Source organism: Oratosquilla oratoria, unplaced genomic scaffold (assembly GCF_046742065.1).
Source record: "Oratosquilla oratoria isolate Oo_2021 unplaced genomic scaffold, ASM4674206v1 SCAFFOLD49, whole genome shotgun sequence".
NCBI classification, from domain to species: Eukaryota; Metazoa; Arthropoda; class Malacostraca; order Stomatopoda; family Squillidae; genus Oratosquilla; species Oratosquilla oratoria.
Genome location: NW_027467713.1, coordinates 2123689 through 2138688, shown reverse-complemented (window position 1 = coordinate 2138688; position 15000 = coordinate 2123689).

The following is a 15000-nucleotide window of genomic DNA, read 5'->3' as shown; positions in this document are numbered from 1 at the left end:
GTGGTTGTGGTTGTGGTTGTGGTTGTGGTTGTGGTTGTGGTCGTGGTTGTGGTTGTGATTGTGGTCGTGTTGTGGTTGTGGCTATGTCTATAGTTGCGATTGTGGTTGTGGTTGCTGTTGTGGTTGTGGTTGTGGTTTTGGTTGTGGTTGTCATTGTGGTTGCGCTTGTGATTGTAGTTATGGTAATAATTGTGTTTGCGGTTGTGGTTGTGTTTGTGGTTGTGGTTATGGTTGTGGTTGTGGTTGTGGTTGTGGTTGTGGCTGTGTGGTGGTTGTGGCTATGGCTCTGGTTGCGATTGTGTCGTGGTTGTGGTCGTGTCATGGTTGTGGTTATGGCTGTGGTTGTGGGGTTGTGGTTGCGGTTGTGGTTGTGGTTGTGGCTGTAGTTGTGGTTGTAGCTGTGTCTGTCTCTATGGTTATGGTTGTGGTTTTTGTTGCGTATGTGATTGCAGTCATGGTTGTGATTGTGATTGCAGTTGTGGTTGTGGCTATGGCTGTGGTTGCAGTTGTGGTTGTGGTTGTGGTTGTGGTTGTGGTTATGGCTGTGGTTGTGGTTGTGGTTGTGGTTGTGGTTGTGGTTGTGGTTGTGGTTGTGGTTGTGGTTGTGGTTGCGGTTATGGTTGTGGTTGTGGTCGCGTTGTGGTTGTGGCTATGGCTCTGGTTGTGGTTGTGTCGTGGTTGTGGTTGTGCCGTGATTGTGGCTATGACTGTGGTTGTGGTTGTGATTGTGACTGCGGTTGTGTTTGCGGTTATGGTTGTGGTTGTGTCTGTGTCTGTGGTTGTAGTTGTGGTTGTGGTTGTGGTTGTGATTGGAGTTGTGGTTATAGTTGTGGTTGTGATTCTGATTACGGTTGTGGTTTTGATTGTGGTTGTGGTTGCGGTTGTGGTTGTGGTTGTGGCTGTAGTTGTGGTTGTAGCTGTGTCTGTCTCTATGGTTATGGTTGTGGTTTTTGTTGCGTATGTGATTGCAGTCATGGTTGTGATTGTGATTGCAGTTGTGGTTGTGGCTATGGCTGTGGTTGTAGTTGTGGTTGTGGTTGTGGTTGTGGTTGTGGTTGTGGTTATGGCTGTGGTTGTGGTTGTGGTTGTGGTTGTGGTTGTGGTTGTGGTTGTGGTTGTGGTTGTGGTTGCGGTTATGGTTGTGGTTGTGGTCGCGTTGTGGTTGTGGCTATGGCTCTGGTTGCGGTTGTGTCGTGGTTGTGGTTGTGCCGTGATTGTGGCTATGACTATGGTTGTGGTTGTGATTGTGACTGCGGTTGTGTTTGCGGTTATGGTTGTGGTTGTGTCTGTGTCTGTGGTTGTAGTTGTGGTTGTGGTTGTGGTTGTGATTGGAGTTGTGGTTATAGTTGTGGTTGTGATTCTGATTACGGTTGTGGTTGTGATTGTGGTTATGGTTGCGGTTGTAGTTGTGGTTGTCTGTGGTTGTGGTTGTCTGTGGTTGTGGTTGTAGTTTTTGGTGTGGTTGTGATTGCGTTCGTGGTTGCAGTTGTGGTTGTGATTGTGATTGCGATTGCGGTCGTGGTCGTGTCGTGGTTGTGGCTAGGGCTGTGATTGCGGTTGTGCTTGTGGTTGTGGTTGTAGCTATGGCTGTGGCTGCAGTTGTGGTTGGGGTTGTAGTCGTGTCATGGTTGTGGCTATGGCTGTGGTTGCAGTTGTGGTTGTGATTGTGGCTGTGATTGTGGTTGTAGTTGTGGTTGTCACTGTGATTGTGATTGTGATTCTGATTGTGGTTGTGGATGTGTTTGCGGTTGTTGTTGTAGTTGTAATTGTGGTTGTGGTTGTGGTTCTGATTGCAGTCGTGGTTGTGGTTGTGGCTATGACTGTGGTTGTGATTATGATTGTGTCTGCGGTTGTAGTTGTGGTTGTTGTTGTTGTTGTTGTTATTGTTGTTTATGTTGTTGTGGTTGTGATCGCAGTTGTGATTGTGGTTGTAATTGCGGTCGTGGTTGTGGTTGTGGCTGTGGTTTTGATTGTGTCTGCAGTTGTAGTTGTGGTTGTTGTTGTGGTTATGGTTGTAGTTTTGGTTGTGGTTGTGGTCGTAGTTATGATTGTGGTTGTGGTTATGGTTGTGATTGTTGTCGTAGTTATGATTGTGTTAATGGTTGTAATAGCGGTCATGGTTGCGGTTGTGGCTGTGGTTGTGGTTGTGTCTGCAGTTGTAGTTGTGGTTGTGATTAATGTTGTGGTTATGATTGTAGTTGTGGTTGTGGTCGTATTTATTATTGTGGTTGTGGTTGTGGTTGTGGTTGTGGTTGTGGTTGTGGTTGTGGTTGTGGTTGTGGTTGTGGTTGTGGTCGTAGTTGTGATTGTGGCTGTGGTTTTAATTGCGGTCGTGGTTGTGGTTGTGTCTGTGGTTGTGTCTGCAGTTGTAGATGTGGTTGTGGTTGTTGTTGTGGTTATGGTTGTGGTTGTGTCTGTGGTTGTGGTCGAAGTTATGATTGTGGTTGTGGATGTGGTTGTGGTTGTGGATGTGGATGTTGTTATGGTTGTAGTTGTGGTTGTGGTTGTGGTTGTGGTTGGGGTCGTAGTTATGATTGTCTTTGTGGTTGTGGTTGTGGTTATGGTTATGGTTGTGGTTGTGGTTGTGGTTGTGGTTGTGGTTGTGGTTGTGGTTGTGGTTGTGGTTGTGGTTGTGGTTGTGGTTGTGGTTGTGGTTGTGGTCGTGGTCGTGGTTGTGGTTGTGGTTATGTTCATGGCCGTCTCCACTTGTACGTACCGACCAAAACACGTGTTTCTCTCCGGCGTTTACATCTCAAACGAAACAGCGAACCGGGAAGACATCAGACAAGCAAAGGGGTCAAACGCCATGACATCACCGCATAGCCACACTCACCCTTCTACTTCCCTGAGAACCATACTTGACACGCTGTCAGGCAAACTCTCGATCCAACGCTACCATTTCTAGAAGGACATACATATAGATGGTAATATCCACCAGTCAGTAAAATATATATGTAAAGATGGTATTCTCTTGGGTTGGTTTACCCAGAAGAGGCAGAATTGGGATATATCTTCAACTGAATAGAATTTCTTGAAGACCGCCAGGATATATACGTAATAACACTTAGAGATTTTTAGATTAATTGTAACACTTTAAGTAATGAATTTCTCCAGCTGAGTAAAAAAGAAAAAACATAGCTGCAGCTAAGAAAAAAATCAAGAACCGTCAATGCAGCCTGCAGATAGAACAGAAAGAAATGAAATTTTATAATACGGATTTTTCGTGAACGAAATACAGGAAAAATATGTGTGGTGGAGTGAGGATATGAAATGGAGAGATCTTGCTGTAGGTCGAGCGGAAAGGCAGGAAGGAAACCCGAGACACGAGTAAATATTGGAGAAAAGAGAAAAAGTGGGAAGAGAGGGAGAGGGCCGGAGAGAGCAGGAAATAAGGAGAGAAGGAAATATCTGATGCACTTTTTTTTTTTTTTTTTTTTTTTTTTTGAGGGAATACCTTACTACCCAGAGAAGGGGTCAATTATCTTGGTATTAACGTTATCAATATCATTATGATTATCCTCATTATTGTTGCAGAACAGGATCATTACTATCATCATCATCATCGTCGTCGTTGTCATCACCGCCACCACCATCACCATCAACACCACCACATCATCATCGTCATCGTCATCGTCATCGTCATCGCCATCGTCATCGTCATCGTCATCATCATCATCATCATCATCATCATCATCATCATCATCATCATCATCATCATCATCATCATCATCATCATCATCATCATCATCATCATCATCATCATCATCATCATCATCATCATCATCATCATCATCATCATCATCATCATCATCATCATCATCATCATCATCATCATCATCATCATCATCATCATCATCATCATCACCATCATCATCACCATCATCATCATCATCATCATCATCATCATCATCATCATCATCATCATCATCATCATCATCATCATCATCATCATCATCATCATCATCATCATCATCATCATCATCATCATCATCATCATCATCATCATCATCATCATCATCATCATCATCATCATCATCATCATCATCATCATCATCATCATCATCATCATCATCATCATCATCATCATCATCATCATCATCATCATCATCATCATCATCATCATCATCATCGTCATCATCATCGTCATCATCATTGTCATCATCACCATCTAGTTGTAACTCCTTTTCTTACCATTATGACGACTAATGCTATTTTGTTATTATTATTTAAAGTAAATCCTAAATCTCCCCCCACATGCACATGCTCAAGAATCCTTTGAGATACCTTGAACAGTGTGATACGGACGCTCTTAGATAAACAAGATGACTTAATGAACGGCAATGAAGAAACCTCGAGATTACAAATAATTGAAGCATTTGACCCACTTCTCTGGAGTAATCGTTTCCATAACGGAGATATGTATGGAATTCGCCCCCCCCTCCTCCTCCTCCTCCTTCTCTCCTCTAACAGAGAGTCGTGAAGGAATAGGCTCTTTATGTCAGCGATTCATAGGTGAGGGTTTTGTTAGGGGAGTTTCTAAAGGGTCCAAGAACGGTTTGGAAAATTAGAAATGAGAAAAAAAAGTTATTGGTGGGAGTTAGGAGCACCGTTGCACGTGAATATCGGAAACGCGTTAGGGGTCAGGTTGCATAGTATTCCTGACTTTCTACACGAAGAAGCATAGCTGCCACGAGAACACCTTATTCGCCTCCACGTAATATCTTTGGTAGCAAAAGGATTGAAGTCCTCAGAACCTCTGAGTTTTGTTCTTTACAGTTTACCTCCAGTTCCTTGCCTGGATTCTTTTGAACCACTGATTTACGTTGAATCAGAGAGGTGAAGAGGCTTGGTTAATGAGCTTCTTCCCTGGCCAAGAAATACTCTTAATCTTCGTTTTTTGTTTTTTGTTTTTTCATCACGCGTTAGTGCCGCAATCGGAAGCGTGCTGGTCTCGTATTCGCTTGGTTGTGGGATCGAGTCCCGCACTCCTCGCTAATTACCAACAGTGACTGTTACCTGCCTCCAGCTGATCCCCAAGCGAATAGGGCAAAGATGGCGGCTTCGGCCGCAGCTACACCGCTCCTGGTATACGATTCTCTCCTTCTTCATCCACACATGCAATCTTGAGAACAGACAAAAAATACTCAAGCATCATGAACCTCTTTATTACGGTTGGTACTAATTCCACCTCGTGAGTATAAAGTTTTGGTTTCGATTCCCAACGAAGGCCGTAGAATGACATTTCCTCTATCTGCCCGATATTATCAGGCAAAGGTAACAGCTTCAAGTGTTGCAAAGCGCGTCCCGGTGTAGACACCTCACCAAACTCCAGCATATTACTTATGTAATTGTAAGGAAAGGATACTCTGAATATTTTCCTAATGTCAGACTTATCTAAACGTAACGGAAACAAGTATGGAATACTTTGAACCGGACAATGTACAAAACAACTGCGACAAAATGGCGAACAAATGAATGTCGTTCATTGCTGTGCCTGACAACCACTCGGCTTCAACTCCGAAAGGAGAGAAAAACTTTTAGCTACTGAGGGCGAAAACGCACGTGGGCATGATAATGTTGGGTCCAGAGGTGTCTCCCAGGAAGGGGGCTTTCACACTCCACCTGCCGACGACATTGACGTAGGCTTTGAAGGCGACAGAATCGGCACACAAGGCTCTCAGTTGTCTTATGAGACGCTGTCAACAGGAGGTCTCTTTCGAAACAAGTTTCTAAGTTTTGCAAATAATGCCAACTGCACACGGCTGTATTTTTACGTGTGCACGCACGCGCGCACGCGCGTGTGTGTGTGTGTAATTCACCTTGGTCTTGGATCATAAGATGGACTAGTGATCGACAGCTACTACCCTCCGGATGAGAGCTCAGAGCTCATGTATGACCTCATCTATGGGTAATGCTGTGACCTGACACACACATACACACACACACACACACACACACACACACACACACACACACACACACACACACACACACACACACACACACACACACACACACACACACACACACACACACACACACACACACACACACACACACACACACGCACACACACACACACACACAACTCCCCACCTACGAGAGTTGGGGTAACGGCTCGCAGCGCAGCGATACTGAAATTATTTCAGCCCTGAGGGGATTCGAACTCGAACCCCTGGGCTAGCAGTTACGAACGCTACCACTGCGCCGTCGAGCCGTGTGTGTGTGTGATTCACTAAGGTCTTGGATCATGTGTTGGATTCGCGATCGACAGCTACTGTATTTCCCTCCCGGAAGAGAGCTCAGAGGTCATATATGACCGATCAATGGGTACTCCTGTGACCTTACACGCACACACACGCACAACTCCCCGCCCACGAAAGTTGAAGTAACTACCTGCAGCGCAGCGATACTGAAATTATTTCAGCCCTGGGTGGGATACGAACCCAGACCGCCGTAGTGGCAGCCAGGAACTCTACCACTACGCCACAAGTCATGTGTGTGTGTGGGGTGTGTGTGTGTGTGTGTGTGTGTGTGTGTGTGTGTGTGTGTGTGTGTGTGTGTGTGTGTGTGTGTGTGTGTGTGTGTGTGTGTGTGTGTGTGTGTGCGTGCGTGTGTGTGTGTGTGCATGCGTGTGTGTGTGTGTGTGTGTGTGTGTGTGTGTGTGTGTGTGTGTGTGTGTGTGTGTGTGTGTGTGTGTGTGTGTGTGTGTGTGTGTGTGTGTGTGTGTGTGTGTGTGTGTGTGTGTGTGTGTGTGTGTGTGCGTGTGCGTGTTGTTTGCCATAACTTGGTCTAAAACAATCATAATATGAAAACTATGCTATCCTCGAGGCTAAATGGACCCCTGGTGAATCAAGACCCCGGTATGTACTGAGTTTCTCCCCCTGCCTGAGTTAACAGTAATCAAAATAAATTCTGTAAAGACATTAAAGGGGCACCTCTTTTAAGTTGCTAAACATAATAAAAAATTGGCCCTTCAATATTGAACTGACAAGAATAAAAAGGAAAATAGGTAGGAATGCATTACTTTGTTAAAAGAAGTGAAAGATATTAAGGCTCAAAATATAGCCATGAAATCTGTTTAAATAGACTGTTTTGCAAATAGATCTAAGATTAACGACGGCAAGGAAAAGTTATCAGAGGTCAAATGCGCGCCGGAATTTCACTGGGAAATGAGACTGTTACGTGGAGAACGATAAACAGGACATTAAACATGACACTTGGTGTGCCCGCCGGCCTCAGAAATCGGAACGAAACGAGATGTAGTGCGAAAGTGTAGGCGATCTGTCGAAGACTGATTCGTATTTTAAACATCCGACGCAAAGAACTACGCAGTACAGAATCACTGACGTCCATTTCGGTTGGTATAAACGAGAACAAACGTAAGTACATTACCAAAAAACATATCGAATATTTAACAAAAAAAAAGGTTATCAAATGAAGACACAGCCAAAGGCAAGTAAGAACATGTCACATTAGGAGGTCATGGTTCACCAGTGGGGGGGGGGGGAGGAGAGAGTCTCCTCACTGCTCCACCTGCCCTCCCCCCCCCTCCTCCATCTTCCTCACCCGCCACTCAACCTCGCCTTTATTGCAACGACGATGAGAGTCAGGCCCGGACGATACAGCGGTCCTCCCTCGATGACGGATTACCCAACCACTTGACCCGACCTTCCGGTGAGCCAGAAAGAATATGAAGATTAAGGTCACATATAGAAAGAAAAATAATTGAATCAAAAGAAAGGAGAGAGGAAGGAACAACCTGGAAGAGCAAGAAAAATAAAAACAAAAGAAACAATGAGAAAAAGAGAAAAGAGAAGTTAGGGGAAGTGAGTAGCGGAGGTTTGGACAGATGAGAAAGTAATCAGAAAGAGAGAAAGAGAGAGAAACAGAGAGAAACAGAGTAAAAGAATGAGAGTAAGAGAGTATTTGAGATAGATAGAGAGAGACTGGGATTGAGAGGGATTGAAAGACTATGTGAAAGAGAGTGAAAGAAAAAGTGATAGAAAGTATGAGAGTATATGAGAAAGAGAGAGAAAGGGTAATAGAAATAGAGAGAAAGAGTGAGGGAAAGAGTGAGAAAAGGAGTGAGACTGAGTGAGAGTGAGAAAGAGTGAGAAAGAGGGAGAGGGGGAGAGAGGGAGAAAAAAGAGTGAGAGAGAGAGCGCGGGGGAATTAGTGAAAGAGTAAAAAAAGAGAGAGTGAGAGAAAGAGTGAACGCGAAAAAGTGAGACAGCGAGAGAGGGGGTGACAGAGAAAGAATGAGAAAGAGAGAATGTAAGAGAAAGTATATGTGAAAGAGTGAGACAACGAAAGAGTGAGAAAGTGAAAGAGGGAGAGCAAAAGTGTGGGAAAATGTGACCGTGAGAGAGAGTGAGAGTGAGAAAGGGTGAAACAAAGAATGAAGGAGAGAGTGACCCAGTGAGAATGAGTGAGAGAGGAGGAGAGAGTGAGCCAGTGAGAGTGAGTGAGAGAGGAGGAGAGAGTGAGCCAGTGAAAGTGAGTGAGAGAGGAGGAGAGAGTGAGCCAGTGAGAGTGAGTGAGAGAGGAGAAGAGAGTGAGCCAGTGAGAGTGAGTGAGAGAGGAGGAGAGAGTGAGCCAGTGAGAGTGAGTGAGAGAGGAGAAGAGCGGCAATCGATTCCATTCATTAAGGGGATCCACTCTTTGACTAAACAGGATCTCGGTCCTTCTCTTTGTCCACTAGGTCAAGTCAGGTTAGGTCAGGTCAGGTCAGGTCAGGTGGATTTGTCTGACCCTCAGCTGAACAGAACCCAAAGTTTCCCAAAACGAATTCCATAAGGTAAGGCCATGTTGGAGTAGTTTGACTGAGGTATGGGATAAACGTTGGAATGCAGAAATGTATTAAATTGTTAAAGTAACTGAATTTGCTCAAAGAACTCCCGAAGTTGGGGTAAATACTCAGTAAAGCGTGAGAAAAAAGTGACTGTCGGAATTTTTACGTCGAGAAAAGCTGCTCAAAACATCTGTCAAGAAACGAAATTGTCTTACGAAGGTTGGCGTTCTGGATGAAGATATTTTCCTCGAGCCAATTTTGTTTTTTAATATGAATTTTATCTGCAGTCTTGTACATAGAAGATATGTTCGTATATGATTTTTTTTTTTTTTTTTTTTTCAAACGTCACTCAAATTCACTTCGTGGACTTCGTGGAGGAGCGGACCACGAAGAGCGGCTGGGTGGGTCTCAGTCACTCAAGGTCTTTTTCATATTCGATGTCCATTTCCTCGGCGAAGAAAAACCATCTGGAATTACCATAAAAAAAAAAACTACAAAGTGCACCCCTGCGATGATGGTGTAAAAAAGAAAGACGTAGGTATTTTGGAAAACACAGAACATTAATTTTTGTAAAAGTTTGCAAGATGCTTCAAATAATAGATCGTAGTCTCTGTTATTTTTTCATCACTTCCTGAATGGCGACTTCCGTCCCTCCACCTTCCGAGGTCTTACTGCTGAGAATTTCAGACTTTTTCTTTTTTCTTTTTTCTTTTTTTTCTTTTTTAGCTTAAAGAACCATTTTACATGTTTTGGATGGCAGTTCATTATAATTTACACACACACACACACACACACACACACACACACACACACACACACACACACACACACACACACACACACACACACACACACACACACACACACACACACACACATATATATATATATATATATATATATATATATATACATATATACATGCATACATACATACATACATACATACATACATACATACATACATACATACATACATACATACAGTACTGTACATACATATACAAAGGAAGTTTTATTTTTGCAGTGACTACACGGGAGAAAAATACGAAAAGAGGTCCCTAGTCCCCTCTTTCCGCCTCATTTTATCGCCTTTCACGACGCGCAGGGGAACGCTGTAGCAGTATTCTTATCCGTACGGCCGTAAATAGAGAGACACATAGATTTTCGAGGAGCTTACAATACTTAACGTGTTTTTTTTTTATCTCAGTTGTTATTCTAACTTTCACTGAAACATATTTGTTTTCAAAATATTATAATTTATTTGCTTTATGATGATGTGGTCGTTTTGACTTGAATATCACTATGCGGTTCTGACTGGTGGTGGAGAGTCAACAGAACCACATACACTTGGCAAGCGGATAGTCCCGAGTTTGATTCCTGTGCGGTGCCATTAATTAATGTTCTGTTTATTCCATGATCCAGCTCTTCCATGGTGCAATGAACGGATATAGATATGAACGAAGAAAAATAACGTTCTCCTATTTCGAAAAGAAAAGAAATAGAGAGTGGTGTGGACAGAAACTACGTCTTGTAAGTACTACATGGCTTGAGGTCTTCTAGGGATGACTAATGACAATTACCAACAGAATGGCCAGAGTAGACACCACGTGAGGATGGAATCTATATCAAATGCGCAATGTTTCGCTTGTTGACGCTTCCTAAAGTCCACTTGAAAAAGCCTCAACAAGGGAAACGCTGTGCAATCAGTCAAGGTTCCATCCTCACATTCACATGGTGTCCACTCTGTCTTCTAGCGAGCTGTGGAACACGTATATTTCAAGGTCGTACACTTACGATGTGGCGTGACATCTTACGACCTATTATTTACCTGTGTCGTAAGTGAAGAGATACCCTTGCTACAGCTCCACAGAAGGTGACAGCCATTGTAGTACAGAGGAATGGAGCCAGGTGTTCTTAACAAGAAGAGCAAAATGTTGTAAGTTAATCTTATGAAGAAGAAGCTGAGAAGCCCCCGCTAGGAAGCGCGTAGCTGCGGCCGAAGCCATCGCCTTTGCCCTACGCGCTTTGGGATCTCGTGGGGCAGGTAGTAGTCACTGCTGGGGATTGAAGACGAGACTCGAACCTACGACCAAACAAATGCGAGACTACCACGCTACCAATTAGGCAACTACTGTATATGGAAAAAACCCGTGATCCGTATGCGAAGGTGCACATGAATATTAAAAAGATTTAAGAAACCATAAATCACGAATATGAGAATGGGGAAGGGTGTGGAAGCCACGGAGATGAACAAGAGGAGAACTACCCGGAGTTGAAGGTGTTAATCGAGGCTTTAGAGTTTAAAATGGGGTTGAAATGCAAAGAAATTGTGGAAGAACTCGGGATGACGAACTCCCTTTTTCCCCCCAAAAGATAGACGGCGCTTTCGGAAAGAGTGAGAAGTGGTTCGACCAAGCTTCACCATAAAACGTAAAGCCAGGCAGAAGAAGAACGTGGGAAACGGGCGAACGGGGGAATAGAATTTTTTTTTTTTTTTTTTTTTTTTTTTTTTTTTTTAAACCTCCTCGACGCTTCTGTTGTTAGGGCGGGCCAATACCTGCCCGAGGAGATAGAGTCTTAGGGATAAAATTCTAAGATGGTACAAAACGAGGATGATCAAATCTAAGAGCAATTAGCATCGCTTTTTCAAAGGAGATTAGTATACAGTCGTAAAAGAATGTTACGAGACTCAGGTCCGTAGGGGTTTTACTGAAATTCCTAGAATATTGAATTCCAAAAATTTATGCAGATAATACCCCATACGAAGGAAAGGTGCGTGGAGATGAGTACGCCTCGGTCTGCTTCGGAGAGCGGGGAAAAGGGAATATATATTAAATATATATTAAGGGCAATCCCACAGGAAATCTCAAGATTCTAAAACAAGGATATGTGAAGTCTAATACAATGATTTATAAAAGGGTTTTCTTAAAGATTATAGGATTGTCTTGTTCTAGCCAGGGCGTTTAATGTAACCAAAATGTCTCAGAAGGATACTCGAGACAGTTTCCAGATTATTTCATCACAGAAGCGGAAAGGAGATCTCTCAGCTGAATAAAATCGTTAGTTGTTTACCAAAGCAAAATCCGCAGAAGTCAACAGAGTGTTAGTAGTCGCTTACCAATCATGCAGACAAATGTCTCGTTTCTAAGTACTTTTCTGGCGAGCGCTAGACGATCTTATTCAGTTTGAAAGGATTTCTCTTCCACGAGAAGTTAAATGTTTTGGTAAATGACTCATAAAACGAACTGACATGAAGGAAATTCTTTGTCGAAGAATAAAAGAAGACTGTCTGGCTAAGGACGCCACAAACATCAGAGGAAAGAGAAAGTAACTGTAGCTCAAGATGGCGATGGCGTGGGTGAGGATGGTTGGTGTGGAGGGGCAGCCATCATACTTGTCAAAAATGGCTCGTAATAGGAACTTTGTGGAGCCAATAAGTGCGTCTCGCTACGCGGAAAGATTGATCACATTTAAGGTACACCTTACTAAATAGGCGATTCTGCTACCTAAGCAAGCAAAAGAATTATCTCAATTAATTCATCTGGGTTAACCCTTCCCCTCCGCTTCCTCCTCTCTTTCCCCTTCTCCCGTCCCTCCCCTCCTCCTCAATTTCTTTCTTCTCCCCCACCTCCTCCTTCTTCCCTCCTCCCTTCTTCCTCCCACTCCCTCTACCTTCTCCCCCTGCCCCCTTTTATCATGGGTGATCGAACGAATGTAAGGGTGAGTGATAAACACTTGGTTATTTGAATCGAACCCCGGGTTCACATCATTACGAGGCAGCAAGAGCAAAGCTCAAGGCGCCACGATAAATGTATGATCGTTCTTTGCCACAAAATCATCCAAACATGACTGAGATAATTTGAGTCTCTCCGACCTGATAGTTCAGTTTATATATTTTGTTCTGACTGCCTGCAAACGATTTCATTCACCCACTCGAAACGTGATCTGGAAGCTCATGTCAGTCTTTATGTCCTGCGACTGTTTTTTTTTTTTTTTTGTTTTTTTTTTTTTTTTTTTTTTTTTTTTTTTTTTTTTTTTTTTTTTTTTTTTTTTTTTTTTTTTTTTTTACTGAATGAAACCGACTGACGTTTGTCGTAAAAAATCTGTAAACTCTGAGTAGGAAGACTTGACGCATAACAGGAGCAATTTGTCCAGGGACATGTATTCACAACATGAGATACTCTCGAGTCTGTTTGAAGTCTGACTCTCTGATTTCCATCAGGTCATTCGGGTTGACAAGGTCACAGAAGACACTAGGCTCTCAGACAATCAGCGTGGATGAAGCAGGATCCTCTTTTGAATGAGGCATGATCTCTATCGTGACCACCACTACTGGAGAGAACTGTACTGTAGATGGCTGAGGTCATAGGGGTAGCAGCCTTGCTAACAGCAAGATCCTACTGGAGACGGTTAAAGCTGAGCTCGACGATGAAACCCCGAACTGGATGGTATTCGAGATCATCGATGCAAGGCCGTTTCCAGCATGGAGCCTCCCCTACCATAAATCCACCACTTTTCCAGGTATATATGATCTGTCATATACCTGTGATCTTCACTTGCTTTGGAAACTGGTATGTTATAACACATTTGTAAAAGTTCACTATGAACCCACTATCGGAGAAATAATATCAGAAGTACAGGAAAACTGTATATTTCGATTACTATCTGTAGTCCTCTTCAGCAGAAACATTCTGCTGAAGAGGACTACAGATAGTAGTCGAAATATACAGTTTCCCTGTACTTCTGATATTATTTCTCTGATAGTGGGTTCATAGTGAACTTTCACTTGCTTTACTACTTAGTTATCACGTTCTTCTAGCTGCTTTATCAACTGTAGACGTCAATGGTTTGACTAGATTTGGAAAATGGGAAATTTGGGGAAAGATCGGGAGCATTGCATCAGTAAGAAGTCAAGTAAATGTAATCTAATGAACTTGAGAAGAGAAAACACTTGTCTATGCCATGCGCCCTTATAGCTCTCAATTTCTGAAAAGGGTAGATATAATTCTTCCTTTAAGTCTCATTTTCTACCCCCAGATATCCTGATCAGATTGTCGGAGTTGCTGTTTTCAAGAAAGGAAAATGAGATCTGAGGCGGAACTCTTCGTGTACCTCTTCTTTTCCAGAAACCCTTTGGGAATATTTAGTTCCTCGTGACCTCGATTTGTTTTCTCAGTCCGCCTGTCTGTCTGCCTGCCTGTCTATATGCCTGTCTATCTGTCCGTGTCTGTCTCTCTTACTCTTTATCTCTTTGTCTGCGTGTCTGTCTATGTTTACCTCATTTTCTCTGTTTATCTTTCTGTCTGTGTACCTGTCTGTCTGTCTGTCTGTCTGTCTGTCTGTCTGTCTGTCTGTCTGTCTGTCTGTCTGTCTGTCTGTCTGTCTGTCTGTCTGTCTGTCTGTCTGTCTGTCTGTTGGTCTGTTTGTCTGACTTTTTAAAGGGAAGGGGAGAAAAAGTGTGGCTGTATGTTTCTACGACGACTGTGTGTCATGAAGTAATTGGGTCTGTCAAGAGACCGGGGGAATGTAGAGGCAACATACATGTGCATATATGGACATACATGAATAAATACATGTGAAAACTAACACACACACACACACACACACACACACACACACACACACACACACACACACACACACACACACACACACACACACACACACACACACACACACACACACACACACACACACACACACGCGCGCGCGCGCGCGCGCGCGCGCACGCACGCACGCGCACACACGCACGCACGCACGCACACACACACACACACACACACACACACACACACACACACACACACACACACACACACACACACACACACACACACACACACACACACACACACACACACACACACACACACACACACACACGTGTACAACAGCGAAACACCACCTGACGTCAGCCGGTGAGAAAATGAGCAAAGTCTGCTGTCGTCCTAAAATTGACAAAAATTGGGCTCTTTCGAAAAGGGAGTTCCAAAATACTTCCCAATATCGACTCGACTTCGAACTTCTTTTCTTTGCGGTGTGGTTTTTCGAAGATATCTTTTTCTTGCCGTATCTGTTTCTCTATGAAATATATAAAATAACAGAAAAATATGACACTTCGACGAAAATTTGTATCATTCTAAGAAGTGTAAAATGTGGGAGGAAGACAAATGGTAACCGATGCTGTGTGTGGAGGCTTGAAT